Source organism: Parasteatoda tepidariorum, chromosome 10 (assembly GCF_982258835.1).
Source record: "Parasteatoda tepidariorum strain Cologne lab strain chromosome 10, Ptep-v5.0, whole genome shotgun sequence".
Classification (NCBI taxonomy): domain Eukaryota; kingdom Metazoa; phylum Arthropoda; class Arachnida; order Araneae; family Theridiidae; genus Parasteatoda; species Parasteatoda tepidariorum.
The window spans coordinates 87179608-87202562 of NC_141764.1; the positions used below are offsets into that span (position 1 = coordinate 87179608).

General features: G+C 27.7%; 1 protein-coding gene across 4 annotated transcripts in view; it reads left to right on the top strand.

The window, feature by feature from the left end:
* Positions 1-22955, top strand: part of LOC107449895 (uncharacterized) — a 134918-nt gene that overhangs the window by 34021 nt on the left and 77942 nt on the right. For 2 of the 4 annotated variants that reach the window (XM_071184241.2, XM_071184240.2), the window contains exon 2: positions 954-1072. The exons of the other annotated variants lie outside the window; for them this stretch is intronic. The gene's annotated coding sequence lies outside the window, so the exon portion shown is untranslated. The remainder of the gene's footprint in view (positions 1-953; positions 1073-22955) is intronic. 4 annotated transcript variants of the gene reach the window in all.

Genomic DNA, 22955 nt, shown 5'->3' on the forward strand with positions numbered 1-22955 from the left:
AAAATTTAATTCAAGTTGTTTCATGATATATGAATATTATATGATCCACGATGGCTCAGGGGATAGAGTGTTCGCCTTTCAATAAGGTGAACTGGGTTCGAATCCCAGCGATGGCTGGTCGATGCGAATTCCGCATCCGGCTTGCACCGACCACAGTGCTGACGTGGAATATCCTTTGTGGTAGACGGATCATGGGTTAGAGACCTCCTGCCGTTAGGTTTTCCTATCCGTGTAACGCAATGGTTAGTTCCATCGAAAAGTCCTCCACGAACGCTCCTTCCAATACTTGATCCAGAAGTTCCCTTGTCTTCTGGATTGGGTTCAAAATTACAAGGCAACGTAGTTAAACATTATTAGTCGCAAACCCGAAAATTGGGTAGGCTGTTCAACGACGGCTTTAAAATTAAAAAAAAAATATGGATAATATATTACCTAAAACAAGTATGGCTTTTCCGAAGATTTTGAAAAAAATTTATCACTTTTTACACAAAATTTCTGTCTAGAATAACATTATAATGAAAGAATTTAAATTCTAACTAATTTAATAAAAGCAGATTAAGTATCGTTTAAATTGTTGAAATTTTTTTAATGGGTAGAATTTCTATATGTAGTAAATCGTTCTGCTTTGAGCAGAATGAGAAAGCCTTGGCCTTTACTAAGCTGTAGTGCAAAAAAGCGTGTAAAAAAAAAAAAAAGAATTTCTGTAACTTTCTAAATCCTAATACTCATTACTTTTTTAAAAATTCATAAAAATAAGAGCCTTTACGTTTGAATGAAAATCTGACGAATTTTAAATAGCAATAATGAGTACTTTTCATAAATGCGATATTGAAAACGTAGCAATACATTAACTAATGAAAATAACATATTTTGTTAAGGAAAAAAATTTAAAAATGTTTTAAATGTACCCAGCTACTATTAATAGAAAGTGTAACAGTGCGTAATTTTTACAGATTTATAACATATTGGAGGGGCTTGAATCACATGGATTCGGCACCTACGAATGTCATTGTAAGAGATCTCTGAATGGTTATTTTTGTACTTCCGCTAAAGAACTTGACATAAGACACAGGTGAATTTCCTCATATTTTTCTTAATTTGTTTTTCGGATTTCAATTCTTCTATCTTGTTTTTGAAACAAGAGCTGCTTCGTGACATTATTACACCAGTATTTTTCAACAAATTTACTTAGTTGTTGCATGCGTTTACTTTTCGTCTGTTATATAAAAAAAAATAGCTGAAAAAGATGCGTAATAGAGAATTTCGCAAGAAATGTATATTTACTTACTTAATCTGGAATATTTTGGTAAACACGCCATGATTGAAATTGAAAAATATTCCCTTAAGTTATTATTATTTCAAAGTACTATATAGTTAAAATTAATTTTTTTTCAATTCCGTTAACGCTCTCCCTTATATCATGTTCAAATTTTCGATCCTTAATAAAATACTTTTTATTCATCCAGTCAGGGCTCAAATGCATTTTTTTAATCTTGTAGTGGATGACTACTTGATGTTAATACAGTTTTTCATATTAATTAAATTTAATTAATTAATTTTAATTGGATATAGAGGAAAAATTTTAATTATTTAATAAAAAGTAACTGAAATAACATTTTTCTTGTATTCAAATACATTGTTTTAAACTTGTAGTGGATGACCACTTGATGTTAATACAGTTTTTTCACATTAATTAATTTTAATTAAATAATTTTAGTTCGATATAGAGGAAAAATTTTAATTATTTAATAAGAAGTAACTGAAATAACATTTTTCTTTGTTGAATTGAATTGTGATCTAACTGAAATAACATTTTTCTTGTATTCAAATACATTGTTTTAAACTTGTAGTGGATGACCACTTGATGTTAATACAGTTTTTTCACATTAATTAATTTTAATTAAATAATTTTAGTTCGATATAGAGGAAAAATTTTAATTATTTAATAAGAAGTAACTGAAATAACATTTTTCTTTGTTGAATTGAATTGTGATCTAACTGAAATAACATTTTTCTTGTATTCAAATACATTGTTTTAAACTTGTAGTGGATGACCACTTGATGTTAATACAGTTTTTTCACATTAATTAATTTTAATTAAATAATTTTAGTTCGATATAGAGGAAAAATTTTAATTATTTAATAAGAAGTAACTGAAATAACATTTTTCTTTGTTGAATTGAATTGTGATCTAACTGAAATAACATTTTTCTTGTATTCAAATACATTGTTTTAAACTTGTAGTGGATGACCACTTGATGTTAATACAGTTTTTTCACATTAATTAATTTTAATTAAATAATTTTAGTTCGATATAGAGGAAAAATTTTAATTATTTAATAAGAAGTAACTGAACTGAAAATTTTCTTTGTTTATTTAAGTAGGAATTGATTTTAATTTTTTTTTTTAAATATTACTTGTTTATTTATCTGGAAACACGTATTAAGTTTAGATTTCCATATCACTTTATTTACTAATCAGTATCATACCCTAAATTATTTTTTAAAAAATAGTGCGTGGAGTCCCTCCGCGCGGAAGAAATTAAACTTCGCAACGTTAATTGTAGAAGAATCAGCCGTCGTAGAAGGATCACTAGTTCTATTCAACGACTCTTTTTCCTGCTCCGCTCGCTTCCGTGCTCTGTAATCACTGTAATATTGCGAATTTCTCCCTCGTGGACCAACCAGTGGAAGTGCTTGCGGTTGCCTCATCGTCTCGCCCTGGAAAATGCATTTGTATTAATGATGTATGTGAATGCGTCATAATGTAATTTCAGAAGAGAAAACCTAACAATCAATTGATATTCACAAGAGACGTACCTTGACATAACCTTAAATCCGTCGCATTGTCCGTGGGATTGTTTTCACTCATTTTTTACAATTGTTATCCACTAAGTTTGAAAATAAAAAATACTACCCTATTAAATTATATGTGCATCAAAACAAACTAAAAAAATATTTATAGAAAAACAATACTTTTATTATTTTTATGCTAGTGAGAACCAAAACAATATGGAAATGAATGAGGGAAAACTGGATCCTTCCACGTGATTTCCCGGCCAATAAAAATGTAGCGTTTAACGTTTAACGCAACCTTGTTGGAAGTCGCATAAGAAGTATAACTTCAAAAAATGTAACTAATAAGTTCAAAAAAAATATTTCCTCCCCTGTTTCTCCACTGCAAATGATCCTTGTTTGTAACATCGAAACAGCTATACGCTCCTCTTAGTTTTTATCTGTACTTCTTACACGTGTTCGATTATTTCTATTTTTAAAAATTCTTGCACGATGTTGTTCATCACATCATTGTGATGGAAATTTAAACGACTTTCACATAAAATAAATCATTTTAAGAATGTATTAATTCTTAAATAATTCTTATCTATAATATAAGTCGGGGAAAAATTCGCGTTTGTTTTGCGCTTAAGATATACGGATAAATGTACGTTAACTTACAATACACATTTGTTTTAGGATTCTCAAAATCCTCATATAACCCCTTTGCTAATTTACTGTAATGAAAATTGAATTTCGGTGAAATTCGTTAACATTTTATATGATGCGATCTGTAAATTCTCGCTCAAGAGCCTCAATTAAGCACAGTATCCCAAAACCAATACATTTTGAGACATAAAAATTTAAACGTTAAGAATAATTGAGTACAATAATCAAACTGTCTCGAAAACAACTTATTTATCTACCTGTTTAAGATTTGATCAAGATGAGAACAACAAACTTTATTTCTTGCAATCGTCTTCTTTCATTTCGTAGAATCGAAAACTATTGAATCTTGCAGAAGAATTCTTAAGTTTTTTTAGCAACAAAAAGGATGAATGTTGTATTGCAATGGATACCAGCACATGTTGGAATAGCTTGAAATGAATAGGCTGATAAATTAGCTGAAAAAGATACAGAGAATTTTGCAATTAAAAAATAGTGACGTACCATTTACATAATCTACGTTATACCATAACGTAATTGATATTATGGTTCATAATTTAGCCAAGACATTTGTTCAGATTATATATGAAAGATTTTTTGTCAAACGTTTGTCAATTACATTGAATATTAATTGCTAACAATCAAATAACATTGCGTAAATAATAAAAAGGAAAATATTGTAAATGGGATTAAATTGTTCATCATTTCATATTTTCCTACACTGTTAAAAGTTTTAGAATAAGTTGAATTATTCAATTGTTTAAATTTGTTGTAGCTTCAATGTGTTGCTAAGATGAATCATATTGTCGCTCAAATTAATATTTTATTGACTTCATACACGATACTTCAGTAAAAATTGTACTTAATCATAGTTCAATTCAATTTAACACTTTAATAAAATTAGAGCAAATGTGTCTGATATTACGTTTCAACTTTGAGCTGATCTATAATCTAGTTTATAACCGGAGAAGCTACAAAAGAATTATTTCTCAAAACATTTCTTAGAGCACACATTTTGTCGATTTCCAAATAACTTCTGAAAAGAAAACTTTTTATTTCAAAATTTCCGAGTATCACGCGCTTTTCAACACAAAAAAAAATCTCAAACTAACGCCAACAAAAGCAGATAAAGCGAAAAAAACAATGAATTAAGATAGCGAGATTAGGCTATAATTCGATAAATCTTATTTGTACAAAAGCCTACAATTGCTAGGAAGATATATTATGAGGAAACATTTCAAAATACAACAAAAAGAAGTTTATTAAGGTACTTAAAGTTGTGTCTTACATTTCCTCTGTTGTTCTTTACAGTTGTAATTGTAATACGCTTCAGAACTTCCAAATAAAGAAATCTTCTTCTTTTATGAAAATCATATAAATATATTGTTTAGTGGAATATATCCATCTTTGTATTGTAGTGGCATTTCATTTATCTTTATACACTTTTGATCGGGTTCAAAACGAACAATCGTTGGTGGAACGATAGCACGATTGGTTCGATTTCATTTTGTTTCCTTCACCATTTATCCCCTTTACAATAATTCAAGACAATTTCGTAAATTATAGTTTTTTAGATAGTTAAATGTATGATCTATTTTTTTGTATTTTTTTCAGAGAAAATTTTTATGTTTTATTCTGCAACACTTAAGGAACAAATTGATAAATTGTAAATATATATATATATATATATATATATATATATATATATATATATATATATATATATATATATATATATATATATATATATATATATATATATATATATATATATATATATATATATATATATATATATATATATATATATATATATATATATATATATATATATATATATATATATGTATGTGTGTGTGTGTATATATATAAGGAATACAAAGAAATAAAGTAAAAAATATTTTTTAAGAGAAAAGAGGAAAAATTATTAAAAAGCTAAATAAAAACATTATAAAACTTTTAGGAAAATTAAAAAGCCAAAAAACAAAATAACGAAAAAATTTAATCTTATCGTTAGCTCACACAATTATATCCGCAAATTAGAGTGCTTTCTAATATTGTATTAATGTAGCAAGAGTGAAATACATCAATACAATAAGTGAAGAACACCAAAAAAATCGAAATTGAAATAAAACATATCAAACTCAATTCAAAATATCAAATCCAAAATAAAACAAAAATATGTATACATAGACGGATAGGATATATTCATTATGAAAACACATAATTAAAATTTCAATAAAAGCAGGAAAATAGAACAATGAAAAGAGGTAGTCTAGTCGTCAGCTCACGCGATTATATCCGCAAAATAGTGCTTTCCAATGTATATTATATTAATACAGCCAAAGCAATTTATATATATAGTAAATATATATTATTTATTAAGATCCTTGTTCATTATATTATGTTCATAAAATTGTTTTTTTTTTATTATTATGTAAATCGTAGAAAAGTCAGTAAACATTAAAACATTATAATATCTGAGGTAACGAAGTAAATCTTGTGTTTCAAAACAAAAGATTAAAATTCTAGACGCTTACCACAAACTCTGGGATTTCTAAAAATGGATTTATTTAAAAACTGGAGGATGAGCTATGAAGCATAAATTTTCCAACCTGTCTAAAAAACTAAAATTAAAGGTTGTCGCAATCAATGATGGAAGCAATCACTTTCCTTGTGTGCATTGCTTTTCACATATCTCTGTCGAAATCTTTTTCAAGTGCCCGCCTCTGTCATTTCTTTTCGAGTTCTTTGTCAGATTTTAAATCTATAAATAGTTCGTGTTACAAAATTGATTTTAGAATGGGTTTCCGTATAAAGAAAAAAGAATAGAATGATTCAAGGGTTTCGCAGGTCAAAATGGTATGATGAGAAAGTGTTAAGATGCCTGAGAAGGCTTTTGCTAGATATGGTCCATATACTAACCTAATATACAAAAATGTCTATAATTATTTCATAACTTTAAAAAAATATTTCTTAATTTTCTAAAGAAAATTTGCTTAAAATATATCTTGTGTGCATTAAAACATAACTCTAAGAAATATTGTTAATGAGATTTTTGATGAAATCTGGGATATTTTCACGTCGCTGATTTCAAATATGGTATTGACTTCACTCTCAATGCTATAGTTTTTTTAATGATATTTTTAGTCTATTTTTTGTCAAAATGTACAAGTTTAATCATTTTATACATGACAGGGGTAGCATAATTGCTGCGACAAACTTCTAGGAAAATTAGGGCACATCATGAGGCATGCATAGGAACTCATACCAATAAATGTCATCATACACCGCTAGGAGCTCTTCCGTAGTATGATCAGTTGCGTTGTGTGTTTCTGAACAGGTCATAATAGAAGACGCGCCCCTAGCTGTGTACGACGAAATATCCGGCTTGGGTTTTTATGCTATTTTCATCCTGATGATGTACCATAAACCCATCTAGAAGTGCGTCGCAACACTTAAGTGACTGTTGTATATAACTTTTTTAAACTTTTACATTTAGACAAAATATAGACTAAAAATGTTCTTTTAAAAAGAAATCTGTAGCTTTAAGAACAAAACTAATTTCAGATTTGAAATCTTCTCACCCGAGATAGGCAAGATCAAATATTTGTAAGGATGCAACAAAAAATTTGTTCTCCAGTGTAATCTAGAAATATCTCCTTTACACAAATTGAAAAAAAAAAACTTTATTCGTGGGTATTGCTTCTATGACTAGTAAATCTTCTTGCTATTGATTTAACTAATATTTAAGTAAATTAAAATATTTTTCTCATTATTCTATAGTTGCTTTTACTGGCTATAAGAGTTCTTTAGATCCTTGATTTCTACTACAATCATAATCTTTTGTTCAAAATTCAAGATTAAGTTGGCCGGGTTATGATTTTTTTATTATTATCAATTTGTTAATTATATTTTAAAAACCAATTTTTTCTTCCAATATAGCTCTGAAATTAATGGATTTCAAATTAATATCTCTTTAGAATAGTCTACTTTTGGCATGTGCTTCAGATACATACTACGATATCCGAATCAAATCTTAACGTATCATCTTCTATGTTAAATTATTAGGTAAATATGCTTTTAAAACTCCTCTAACAATTAATTCTTCTTATATATGTTAGATTTGAACCAAAAATATTCGCTTTGGCTTCACCAGACCTAATAACTTCCTTTTAATATTTCTTCAATCAATACGGAGAATTTTTAACGCATTGTAATATTCCTTTACTATTTTTTCAATGCAGTTTTAATTTGTAGGAAGTATATTTTTGTTGAATTTTTCCTTAAAACTTTCCGTGACTTCGTGCAAAATGCTTGTAAATTAACGTTTTAATTAACGTTTAATTAACGTTTAACGATGTAATTTAATGTTTTCTTTTATATTTCCGATCAATATTGAGAACGCCAATTGTGCACTTGGAATAAAACTTTGAAGGAGACATTCAAATATAGTAAACAAATGTTTCTAGAAAACTTTTCAAATGTAACTATGAACAATTTCCTTTCTAAAAAAATAGATTATCTTCATCTATTTCTGAGATGATTAAGATTTGTTTCCATGTTGTAAAAATGAGGTAAGCCTATTAAAAAGTACAAAAAAATTTACTAATAAATCATTGGAAAATAATTGTTAATATTAAATAGTGATAAGTTATAAAGATTGTGATGAAAGCCAAGCATAGATATGATTGCCGGTAAAAATATATAGTATTATATAGTTTCATAGTATTAAATATACAAAAATTCCAAACTTAAATTAATGAATTAATCGGACAAAACATTTAATCAATATCTAGAGAGAAAAAATAAATTTTTTTCATGCTTGATTGAAACAGAAAAAATTCAACTTGTTTGACTAAGCATCTACACTGTAAGAAATTCCAGATCAAATTACGGTAGCACTCAGGGTGCCGGTACTTTTTATCGTAAAATACAGTTTTACCAAAACATGTTACAAAACAAAAAATATGATATACCATAATTTTTACCGTAACAATTATCGTAAAATCGCTGATATTTATAAGGAAACTAACGGATATTATAATCACTGATACTTTATACCGCAATTTGATTCAGAAAATCTCTAAAGTGCAGTCATTTCTCTAGTAAAATAACTCATTAAATTCAAACTTATTTCTTATGATGAGCAAAACGAGAATAAAACAAAATTTGCTTTAAATATGCTTCCCGTGCTTAAAAGAAAGGTTAATTTAAAATAAAAGTATTTTTTAGACATTTAAAAAAATAAACTAAAATATCAAATTAAAAATTGTTTTTATTTTTATAGAAATTTATATAGAAAAGACCAAGCACACACATAGTTAATGAAAAAACATTTATAACAGTGCTTTTGTTTTTGGGAAATGCATTAAAACTACAAAACTTAAGTTTTTGAAAATAAAATTTAAATTGATATCAAAAGGAAAATTATTTTTCTATATTTCGCGTTTTGTGGGTCCTCATTTGAATAACTAGTCACTTTACTAATAAAATGAATCAAATTTAAATTATCTTATTACATGTTTAGCTATTATTATAAACAAAGAAGTAAAAAAATTAGTTTTAAATATACTTTGGGTAAAAAAAAATTAGTCTGAAATAAAAGTATCCTTTCAGATTTTTTTCAACAAAAAAAAAATTTACAATTCTTAACTCAAAACTGTTATACATATATTTTAAACAATTTTATATAAAGCCGAGAAATCATATCATTCAATTCAAATGCGTAAGTCAATTGACACTAAAATGTTTTGTCAATTATATCGAGCCATGAAGAGAAGAAAATAGTAAGGATTTCAAAGCATAAAAAAAAATTAGACTAAACGCATGCCACAAATCTCGTGTGATTGTTTTAACTCTAAAAATACCCTTCTTCTAGACTGAATGATGAGTTATATATCATAAATTAAAGGTTATGGCAACCGCAATAAAAACCAAGCACTTTCCTTATGTGCTCTACTTTTCCTAAATCTCTTAAGAAAATCTTTATCAACTATCTGTGTCCCCCTCAATTTTTTTTCTCCAGTTTTGTCAGTACTTTAATCTATAAATAGCAAAAGACTAATTTCGTAATTAACTTTCCCTCTTATTCTTACAAAAGAACAGAATAGTTTGGGGTGTCCCGGGATCTGAAGTGCGAACAAGTTTGGTTATATAGGATGACTTTTTTTTTCTTCTGAAAGATCTCCATCATCTGCTGGAATGGGGTCAGTCAGATGCTTTTTCCTTCTTCAAACCTTACTTTTCATTCATTCTTAAAGAACAATCGAACAGTTCCTACACCCCCTCGCCTTGTATTCGATATTCTTTTTTCGTTTTTCCTTCCGGCGTCCTTTCGCCAATAAGGTTAGGAGGTAAAATTGCTGATGACAATCTCAGGTAACGCGCATTTATTTTTATAAAAAAAATTCTTAAAAGGGGTCGATCTTAAGTGTAGTATTAAAAGATTTAACGATGTAGTAGAATTATCTTTCAGAATTACTTTCGCTGTTCGTGTTATCGAAATGTGATATCATCTGTGTTCCATCTGTTCTGCTTTAAAGAGAACCATTGTGTGGTATAAATAATAATTATATTTCAAACCGCGCTAGAAAGCATACATTTTAGAACAATAAGAAAAATTTCTTAGGACGATAATACATTTTAAAATACGTAGACATTTAGAATTCTGTAATTTTCTGTCTTAAATTAAAAGCCCTGAAAATTTTCTAGTATATTTTGGAGGGAATTACGACATTGTAAATGAAATTTAATTAATGAACTATTGCATAATTTTCGAGTGATGATTAAATATCTGTTCGCTCTCAATTACACTTTGCTTAAATTTTTGGATATTTTCCTACGTAATTTTTATTATTATTTTGTCATTATACAATGAGAAAAAAAGTATGGTCAAAACTACCAGAATGTGGTAAAATGCACCGTGTTTCTGGTTAAAACCTCTTTCGACAGTATGCATATTCAAACTGCACAGTATTGATGTTGTTTTAATCGGTACAAAATATACTAAAATAATATAGTAAACCTTTACTGAGAAAACTACCAGAATATGGTAAAATATGCCGTCTTTCGGGCTCTATGGGAACAGCAAAAGGCTCGGTAATTTTTCCAAAGTGCTTTTGTAAGGATTTCGGTAAAATGAACAATAAAATGGGGTTTTATAATATGTGATAAAATTCAGTAAATGTGAAAAAATTTAGTAATTATATCAAGATACCTTAGAGCATGACATAAAAAACATTTAGTTGGTTAATGTTACCTTTCAATTTCGTATTTTCGGCTAAATGTATGTGATAAGAATCATAAATTTTAAGACCAGAATGTCCATTAACCATTGCCATACAAACGGAAAAATTTCCGAATATAAGGTTTAAATACCGTATATTTTGGTTTTTATTAACCAGAATTATGGTTTTCTTATACCAGAAATGTCTTTACCAATCAGTACGGTAATTTTATCAGAATTTTTTTATACTTATACATTATTAAGCATTAGTTTTGGTTTGGCAATATTAGCATAAATTATTTTTCTTTAATTCTTAAAAATTTATTTTAAATTTTTCCTAGATATTGTTATTGATGATATTCTCAACTAACTTGTACCCTTATTTTATTATTCTTAAAAGGGGTCGGTTTTATGTGTTGTATTAAAAGATTTAATGATGTAGCAGAATTATCTTTCAGAATTACTACCACTGTTCATGTTTTTAAAATGAATCAACGGCGCTGGAAAGCACAAATTTTCGAATGATAAAAAAAGTTCTAACGACGATAATACATTTAAAATTGTATGGATGTTTCGTTTAAAATTCCTAATTATAATTTCATAATTTTCCTTAATTAATAAAAACCTTGACAAATTTCCAGTTTATTTTAGACCAATATTTCCATTGTAAATAAATTTAAATTTCAGAACAAAAGGATAACATGAGGGTAATGAAAAAATATTTGTTTCCCATTAAAAATACATTCTTAAAAATTAATCCTTGTATTTTTTGCGTGTTATTTTTATTATTATTATTTTGTAATTATAGATTTTTGTTTTAAATTTCTGTTTAATTTTTTTAAAATTTTTGTATGCATTCAAATAACTTTCATTAAATTTCTTTTAAATATTTATGACAATGATAATACCAAACAACTTGCCATTTTTTTTATAAATTTTAAAAGTGGTGTCTAAAATAAGTGTAGAATGAAAATAAAATAATTAACAATATCGAAGTCTTATCAGAATTACTTTCAGTTTCCGTGTAATCGAAATGCACTATTGTCTCCTCTGTCATTTGTTAAAGATACCTATTGTATCACATCGATTATAATTTCATTTTAACGGTAATGGAATGAATTTCAGAACAATACATTATAGAACAATAAGAGCAATTCTTATGATGATAAAAGATTTTAAATTGTTTTGATAGTAAAAGTTGCGTTTAAAAATTATCATACAGTTTCAGAATCTTCTTCTTTAAAAAAATTAAATTTATTAATAAAAATTAAATTAATTTAGTTTGGGGACTTCATGAGGATCAGTGAATATTTGCATCTTCAACAAGTTCTTATTTCATCAGTAATAGAATAATTAGTATATAATATAAAATGTTTCTTCTTATTAATTGTGCATTAATTGTAAATTAATGATTGCAATTACTGCTTATTATTTTTATAATTATATTTTAATTACATATTAAAACCATTGCTTTTGAAAACATGTGCTTATTTTTTAAAATAGTTTATTGTTCCTGTTTTGAAGAGACCCTTTGTGAGGCATAAATAATGATGTTTATATTTTAACTATGATCAAAAGCACAAATTTTAAAACAATAAGAGCAGTTTGAATGCTGATGACGAATTTTAAAACTTAATTCGTTATAATTATTATTTCAATTCGTTATAGCATTCATGTTATGACTTTTGGATTCATAACAAAAAATTATGTTAAGTATTTAATATCTTTAAAATTTCAGGAATCAATTTAATTTATATTTCATATTTCATTCGTATTAAAAAATCATTAAATTAAACCCTTGATTTTATGCACTATATTTATTAATATTTTAAAACTGTGCAGAAATTGTTGATAATTGCTACACTTTTTTGTTTCGTTCCTTTTAAATATTACGTATTTCCTATATTATTTGAAACATAGTTTTCACCCCGATGATTATTTGAGTACATAACCATATGTAAACAATTTCGCAATTCAAGTATACTTTTCGTTTTTTTTTTTTTTAATCAAATGTATTAACCTCGTTCTTCAATAAAATCAATCATGAAAAAGTTTACTTAATTATTATTACAATGCTATAAAATAATTTTTGCAGTAGTATTGAAAATCAAAGTTGATGATTAAAGTTATTTTTTGTTCAGTGCTATTATAAAATAGTTTAATAAACGTAATATCTCAATTATATAATTTGACGATCTAAAATCGGTTTTTAAATATTGTATTGATATGAAAATACTTGGCTAACATATAATTATTCAAATAAATTTTCTGAATCGCATAACCACTTCAAGAGAAATAAGGAACACATTTAAATAAAATGTAACAATTTATAACTTCAACAAAAAACATCAAAAAGTATTTTGTTTCCAAATAGGCTATTGAAAGATGGCTAGAAGAATTATTTATCAGAATTGATGCTTTCATTGGTTGGAACTTTCTTTTTATCGAAAAATGATATCATCTGTCACTTTATCATGGAACATCTGTTCTCTTTGAAAGGGACCTTTTGTGTGGAATAAATTATATTATTATAAAGATAATGACCTGCTGGATTTCACGGCTATTACAAAAGGGGAAAAAATAAAAAATAAAAATGCTTGCCTAATGAGGTAATTTAAAACTAGAAAATGAATTGTCTTCTCCATTTGTAGTGTTAAGACTACAACTCAAACAACGCTGTACACTGTTAGAAATTTCACGAAGAAAATGGCTCAATAATAATTTATTTGATTGTTATTTCACCATATTCAAACAAAACAGTCAAACAAACCATAAATAAGATGGTAATCAAACAGTTAACTGTAAGAAAAACGGTTTATTAACTGCTTTCACCTAATACGGATATACAACCAGAATTTTATCGCCTCAACTAAGCACACCTAATGAAGCCACTTAATTTCTTACAGTATTTAAGCCTAGAGTTCTAATCTATCAGTCTCACGACCGACAAAACTTGGGTTCGAGTCCCTGTGTTGACACCACAATATTTGCTCCATTCGCTTCAACAAATGAAGAGTTTCCAGTGGCTCTTCAATGCCCATTACCCAATGAAAAGCCTATGTCTTATGTTCAGTTAGTTTTCTTTTTAACGTATTTGAAATCATGCTAGTTGTAAATGGCTAAAAACCGTATAGTTGTGTATTCATGATTTTAAAACCATATTTGATGAAAAGGGTATCAAAACCGTAAAGCTAAAAAACTATTTTTTAACGTAAACTTTACGGTTAATCGGATGGACAGACTTCTGCCGGTTATTTTACCATAATTTTAGATAGAAAATTACTAACAGTGTATTTAATTTAAAAGATATATATTTATATTTTAACATTTTAAACTTTTCATATTAACATCGAAAACTGCTAATACTAATAAAGATTTGTTTTAACATTAAATATGTTAAAATGTTTTAATTATAAGATCATAAAATTATTTAGCGATTATTTAAGAGTAAAATATTGCTGTTGTTTAAATTTATGACATAATTATTAGATTTCAATAGTTAATATTTAAATTTAGAGTTCTACAACCTATTTATTTTTCTATGAAATTAGTTAAAATCATCTTTAAAATGTACAATCATGGAAGGTGTTGCCTAACAACAAGTAATGAGATAAAAAAAGCTTTGTATGTTGCAAAAAAAATTTTCAGTCAATTATTTAAAAAAAATTGCTGAAAAAAAGCAATTTAATGAAAGGCCTATACTTGAAACTAAAGAAAAAGTAATTTTCATTTATTCTATTTAATTATTACAACTTGAATTAAAAAAATTAAAAAATCATTTTTTTAATTAAAATACAAAACTGAAAAGTAATTTTAACCAAAGAAAAAAAATGATTTTTATGCTATGCAAATGCTGTGCTTCCCAACTTTTTTATTGCCACGTTTGACAATTCAACGGTCAACGTTTGATAATTTTAACACTGCGCGATGATGATGCATTGTTTATATTTTAGATATTTGATTTATTAACATTAATTAAATTCAATTTAAATGTGCTTTTAACACAAAATACAGTTACATGAGCGGGATGGGCACAACTTTAAATCACGGATCTTAATTTTAAATTTATCTCAGATGAAGTCTTATCTCCGCTCCCAGTTAACCTCTCGTCCATAGAAAGTCACACAAACCCGAGAGAAATACTCCACGGTAAATAAAACGGAAATAGTTTAATATTCCTTGAGCGGCCCGTGGTTAAGAGACTACTGTTCTAAGGTATTACCAAATTTTATCACGAATTATGAAACCGTATTTTATTGTTAATTTTACCAAAAGCATTACCAAGAGCCGCGATGGCTCAGGGGATAGAGCGTTCACCTTCCAATGCGGCGAACCGGGTTCGAATCCCAGTCGATACGAATTCCGCTTCCCGCTTGCACCCACTGCAGTGCTGGCGTAAAATATCCTCAGTGGTAGACGGATCATGGGTTAGAGCAACACCTCCTAGAATAAGGAAGGCCTCAGCACGGATCAATTTAGTAGTCCGATGTGACGAAGTTAACTGCGCAGTTGATGAAAAATAAGAAAGATGTCATTACGTTCGGGGTACTAAGCTGTGCAGTGGTTGAGAGTACGAAATATGTCATTACGTTTGAACTACTAAAGGATATTTATGGTAACCCGTGCAGAGGCCTACTCTTTTCTAGAAGGTGTTGGTTAGAGTCCCCTTGCCATCAGGCTAACAGTGGGAGGTTCTCGTGGTCTTCCTCTCCATGCCACGCAAATGCAGGTTAGCTCCATCAAAAAGTCCTCCACGAAGGCGAAAATCTCCCAATACTCGATCCAGGAGTTCCCTTGTCTTCTGAATTGGGTTCGAAATTGCAAGGCTACGGAGTTGAACATTAGTGGTCGTAAACCCGTAAAACTGGGTCTGCTGTTCAACGATGGTTATGTATAAAAAAAAATAAACAAAAGCATTACCAAAGTGCTTCGAAAAAAGTTTTTGAGCTTTTTGGTTTTCATAGAGCCAGGAACGCAGTAAATTTTACCATATTCTGGCAGTTTTGATGATATTTTTTTCTCAGAGTAACTTACAATAAAAAATTAACCACCTATAGCTATGATTAATTGCATTTAAATTATTAAAACATTCAAGGCTAAATACACTGTTAAAAATATTTGATTCCAATTGGACCAAAACATCAATTAGCTGAATTACATTGAAATTAGCTACAATTTCAGTTGATATCTAATCTAAAACACATTATCATAAAAAATATCTCTTTCTTTAACGATAATATAGTTCTGTGTTATAGTAAAATATTTTCGTTAATGTATGCACCGTATATAAATCATATTTCGGTTCAGTGTGAATCAGTATTAGTGGCTAGAAAATTAATTGCTACACTCTTTGAAAATTGGGTTAAAGTTGAACTGTAAACATTGGTAACTTGGATCATAATACCCAATTTGCTATAACCCTAATAAGATGTTCAATTGAACCATGTTGCCATTCAAGGTGAACCGTATTATCGTATAATCATTCGAAAATATAATCAAAAAATCATTCAAAGTTTGATAATATAATCAAAATTAACTCCATATTAAAATCGAATACATTTGAGTGATACACTGTAAATTCTCTTTCAGAATTTTTCCTCGCTTTTAATGACACCGTTACCTGATATAAGCTATAAGCAAAAATTTCGTCAAAGTGACGAAATAGCTATCGTCCTTTCTTCGAGGAAATGAATTTCGTGTAAACTAAAGAAATATTTCATCGTTCTATTTTTTTCCAAAAAAAAAAACAAAAAAAAGAAAGAAAGAAAACCTCGTAGTGTCTAATGTATCTAACTTTTCTAATAATCACTTTATCGGTGCGCACAGTTTAGGTGAATCAATTGTCACACAAACAACACAAGATAGAGTGATACAACAGAGAGATAAATTACACCCATTCCCGAAGAACACCGATTCCCGAAGATTTCCGAATGATCATCCTAGCACAAGGCCAACTCCTCCACCACTATACTGGCTTGTCTATTGTCTAGTCTAATCCTTGTAAGCCGAAATTGTAGTTAACAATCTCCCACAATCCACTACGATGAGGTTCCGTAATTGAGGAAACATTTTCGTCCTGTATTTTAGAGTTCACGTTTCATCAAACATCACGTAATTTCATGACGTAATGACTCTCAAAATTGACGAAGTACAGCTCAAGGATTGCCGAATCGGAGAATGTGAGAGTTTTATTTCTGAGAGTCTATAATAGTTCATCATTAGTTTTAGCATTGTAAATATTTTTTTACATTCTTTTAAAATCTTTGTTGATCTTGATTCTAATCTTTGTGGTACCCGACTTAATGAGTTGACTACGTGGTCTCTTAACCATCATTGGCTACTACAACAGAATTTCTCTGAGATCGGAAATTCATTTCAAATTTTATTTGAGTTAACATCAGTTAGTACATTATTTAATCTTTAAACAATACGATATTTTGCTTACGTTTCGCGTAATACTTTAATATAATTAACCATTCTGTAAAGTTGTTTTATATTGGCAATGGCGAACCTTAGAAAAGGGTGTGTGTGTGTTTCCTGAACTCCAATATAGTTTAATAAACAAAGTTTAAAAAGATAATAAAACTCTGACCTCAAAATAAAATAATACTAATTTAGATAAAGGAAAATAAAATTTTGCATACAAAAGCATAAAATGAAAAATAAACGATGTTTTGGTTCAGGTTAAACATTAGTATCATGTTACCAAATATTAAGCTGGTTTAATTTTTAAGAAAATGAGTTACAATTTTGTATCGAATTGAGATTGCAGCAGATTTGAACTAGATTGTTATGATGCAATGTACTTCAAAATTTCTAACAGTGTATTGTAAATTCGCATAGGTTAAATAGGCACCTGACTGAAATTTCAAACAAAATAATAATAGCAATATTATAAATTTACAAAGTCAGTTTACATATTTTCGTAGAGAAATAAATTGGATTTACTCATTAAAAATTATTTTAATCTCTTCAAAATTTGATTTTTAAGAATGGATCTCGCAAAACAAGACCTAAAAAAATAAATAAATAATGTTCAGTTTAATTTGAATTTGATTCCCAGTTAAAACTGCTGAACTTCTTTCCACCACTGTATTACATTCAAACTAAGACAGACATTTCTTAAGTTTCAATTATAAAGTATACACTTATTGAGTAAAGTAAACCATTCCCGCAACAGCCCGCTGTGGGCCAGGGGATGTGCATGAAATTTAAGGTTTCACTATTTCGCGACCAAAGATGTGTCAATGTAGTCTGCATTTGCGAACAAACTACCCATACTTCCCAGACTAGCTAATACCCATCAATCTGAAACTGGTTGAGCTTCAAGCCACCACTCAGGAACGAACCTTAGTCTTTCATAAAGACATCAGTACCTTTAACTAATGAGCCATCACGGCACACGACAGACTAAGGTTTTCTTAAATTGCTCTTCATGAATATTTGAAAAAACACATTCATCATTTAAAGCAATCACCAATTGATAAATGTAATTAAAAATCAATTAATAAAAAAAACATTTCTTAATAATTAATTAATTGAAAGTAAATTAATCAAAAATTAATCAATTGAAAAGTATTTAATTAGTATTTACTCCTTCTTTGATATAAAAAACTACTTGTTTTTTTTTAAATTTCAAATAAAAAAGCAGAAAGTAACTGAAAACAATGCCAAAAGAACAAAAGTATTATGATTCAATTGATTAAAAACTAATTAATTAAAAAGTTATTAATTAAAAATTATTTACTTAGTATTTAATCTCTCTTTTAATTGGAAATCTACTAATTTGTTTTTTCTTTATTTCAAATAAAAACAGTAGGAAAAAACAGAACTAAAAACAATGGCAACAAAACAAATGATTCAATCAATTAAAAAGTCTTTAATTAGCATTTACTCATTTTTTAATACGGGAAGCTATTTATTTATTTTCTTTTTTTATTTCAAATATTAAAAAAAACTGAAAGCTAAAGAACTAATAACAATGCCAACAAAATAAATGTATTATGATTAAAATTTATAAAAATTAAAAGCCATTACTTGATTTAAACTCATTATTTTAAAAAAAAAAAAATAAGAACAAAAATAATAAAACCGAAACAAATAATTTATGTAATTCCTATATATTACTAACAATTGATACTATGTTTTTGTAATTTGTATATGTTCCCCTTTTCATTTAGTTCGTGACAGATTATCATATTCCTTTTCCGGACTGTGCTTGTGGTCGATTTTTTCCTCAGATAATCTTCTGTAATTTATAGGATTCAGGTTGTAATTCCTCTAAAATTAAATTACGTTGCTTCCGTTTCCATTATTATTCACAATAGAAATCAATGTTCTATTGATGTAATCGAAATGAAAGTGAAATTATGTAAAAGAGTAGTTTCCTTTTAAGTTTATAAATATTTTTTTAACTGATAGATTTTATAAACTGATAAGATTGTTTAAGTTTATAAAAAATGGTTTATAGATAAGGAATGGAATATTACTTGCATTTAATTTTAGTTTGTACTTTAATCCCTTTTAAATGTTTTTATAGTTTACTTTTATAAAAATTAGTTACTTTTGTAAGTTAGTTCATGCTACTTAAAAGCTATACGTTGGGGAACTACTTAATTCTTGCGATATAGTTAAATTATATAGTTTGAAATGCTCAAAATTAACTTTTACAAAATCATAATAAGTTACAAATTAATAGTTGTGCAATTGTAAATATATTTTCAATAAAATTAATAGTTTTAGTCACTTTTTTGACATTCGCTGTATTATTTATATAAAATTTAATAATTAAAATATATAATTACTCTAATTTAGTTTTTAATAAAAAAAATATTTTCATTACTTAAATTACTGGAGAACAAATTTTTTGTTACAGTAATACAAATTCTTGATCTTACCTATTTCAGATGAGTGGATTTCAAATCTGAAATTAGTTTGTTAATTACATGTTAAGTATATTTTTTTTAGAAATGTACAAGTTTAAAAACAATATGTAATAATAGGGGGTTGAGTAAATGTTGAGACCAACTTCCAGAAGAGTTAGGGTTCATCATAAGGAATAAAACTACATAGATACCCATGACCGGAAATGTCGTCGTATGCAGCTAGGGATACTTCCCCATTATGACCTGTTTAAAAGAATACGAAGAAACAGCTTCATATTGGGACATGAGGGAAGAAATGTATGAGGTGTATGATAACATTTCCAATCATGGGTTCCTATGCAAATTTTATTCCTAATGGTGTTCTCTAACTCTCCTAGAAATGTGTCGCAACATTTATGGGGCCCTTTTAAACATAAAGTGTTTAAACTTGCTCATTTTGACAAAAAAAAATGGACTTAAAATGTAATTTTTAAAAAGAACTGTTGCTTGGGGGGAGAAATCGATTGCAGATTTGAAATCATCGATACGAAAGTATCTAAGATCCGTTAAAAAATATCTTGCAACAGAAAACGAAAAAAAAATTGTTCCCTAAAGTTATGAATTAATTTAAGGTTAATGTTATGAATTAACAAACGTTAAATGTTATGAATTAATAAGTTATGAATTTACAAACTAAAATAAACAACTACGTATACCGTTTTAAACATCTAAAAGCAATTTTTTATCTTCAATTTAAAAAAAAAATTAATCTTTGCTAACATATCAAATAAAAAATACTGATAAATAAGCTGCCAGCGCAAAATTTTTAAAATTTAAAATTTACTTTAAACTTTTCTGGAGTGTTCATCAATTTATCCATAGTTCAAGTATAAAACTGTATAACAACATTTTATTTCGTGTTACACTTTTATGCAATTTAATATGTTGTAAAGTTTTTTTAAATTGGCAGTGGCTAACCATAGAATAGGGCGTGTATGTCCTCTAAACTTCGATATAATTTAATAATTATTGCTTGAAAAAGATAATAAAACTCTGACCTCGAAACAAAATAATACTTAATTTAGTTAAATAAAAATAAAACTACTTTATATCGGAACCGAAAAGGATTTTTGAAGTCACGTTCAGTTGGGATAGTTTTCATTCGATTGATAGAGTAATAAAAATATTCTAATATTTAATAGGAAGGAAAGATTATTAGGTATTGTTTAGCGAAAAATAAGCAACAATTCAAGGACATATTTTTTTTTGTATATAGTTTGAAAATTGAAGCAGACTTTACTGGTTTTTAATGACCTTAATTCTAGCTACTTTTTTTTATTAGTCTAGTTTCGCATTAATCGTGATAATCAACTCATGATATCCCGAAGGCAATAAGCATTTCAACCAATTTATCTATCATGATTTGTGATATTAAAAAAAAAAGTCTTTTAAACTGCATTTATGATTTAAAATAATATTGAAAATTATATATTTCAACCAATTTATCTATCATGATTTGAAATATTTTTAAATAAGGTCTTTTAAACTACATTTATGATTTAAAATAATATTGAAAATTATATATTTCAACCAATTTATCTATCATGATTTGAAATATTTTAAAAAAAAGTCTTTTAAACTACATTTATGATTTAAAACAATATTGAAAATTATATGTTGCTTGAAAAAACTCGTTAAGTCTTTAGAGAACTCAATATTGAGAAATGTGTGATATTACACTGAGAAAAAAAAGTATGGTCAAAACTACCAGAATATGGTAAAGTTTACCGTGTTTCTGTCTCTACAAGAACACTAAAAAGCTCAAAATTTTTACTAAAGGTAATAATTTTGGTAAAGCTAATAATAAAATAAGGTTTAATAATATATGATAAAATTTGGTAATTTTATCATGATACCTTAGAACAATGGTCGCCGCTCAAGAAACATATATATTCCCCACGTATATTCCAAAAAATCAATTACTAACCATAAAGAGATTCGGAAAAATAATTTTAAAAAGTAATTGAACTAATAAAATCTTCCCTGTAAATACTGATCATTAGATTTCGTTCATACGGAATTCGAGAAAGCCATTTAGCAATTTCTTCCATTATGACATTTACGAACGATTAAAAGATTCAGGAAGAGCACTATTGAAACGCAATCGAATCAATTAAGTACAATGAGTTTATTTCAGCGGTATTAAATGACTTAATGGATGTTTTCGCGTGTGTTGAATGTCATGCGTAACCTTGAAGTCTCAAATGATTGTGGATGAGCTTTTATAGCATATGTGGGTGCTTGTGACCCGAAAAGGTTATTGTACCTGGGAAACACCCTTTTCTTGTCAACCACAAGAGTATGCGAGGAAAAAAAAAGTCGCTGATATTGGGTGGGGTGTCTGTTCCATGTTCCATACTTGTGTCGCCAACAGCAATTCTTGTGGAACAAATTTCCCCGTTTTAATTGTTTGCATTCTAAATATTCACACGGAACAAATAATATTTGTTTCTTAGAAGTGGTTACTTAGTTATGAAATTGTAGATAAATCGAGAATATTTGTCACCTTTTTTTATTTTTAGAATACAAAAAGTTAGTTCACCAAAAGAAATGTTACTAATTTATTGTGATCACACTCACTAAAATGGCTTTTACATCTTTAACCTCTTCAATTCAGGACTTCTATTGTGCTTCTTTCACACATTATGAAACAATGGTTTAGATGGTTAATGCTGGTTACTTAGTAATGAAATTATAGATAAATCTAGAATATTTGTCACCTTTTTTTTATTTTTAGAATGCAAAAAGTTAGTTCACCAAAAGAAATGTTACTAATTTATTGTGATCACACTCACTAAAATGGCTTTTACATCTTTAACCTCTTAAATTCAGGACTTCTATTGTGCTTCTTTCACACATTATGAAACAATGGTTTAGATGGTTAATGCTGGTTACTTAGTAATGAAATTGTAGATAAATCGAGAATATTTGTCGCCTTTTTTTATTTTTAGAATGCAAAAAGTTAGTTCACCAAAAGAAATGTTACTAATTTATTGTGCTTCTTTCACACATTATGAAACAATGGTTTAGAAAAAAAATTTGGATGAATATATTACGAAAAGGAAAAAAATAGAACACTTGAATCTTTGCGGTCCTGTGTTCAACTCAGACAGACATAATAAATTTGCCTTCGTTCTTCAATATCAACATAGGACTGCAATGGCAAATTTAATTCAATTTTTTTTTCGATCTTTAATAAATTGAAAAAAAATATTCTAAAAATGTATTTTTGAAAATAATTTCTTTAGATAAATGAGTTTTACATTTGTGTGCAATTTTTTTCAAAATTTGGTTTCATCCGTCTCAGACAAATTAAATTAGCATTAAGGAACTCAAACTGCTATATATTGGCAATTTTTATAA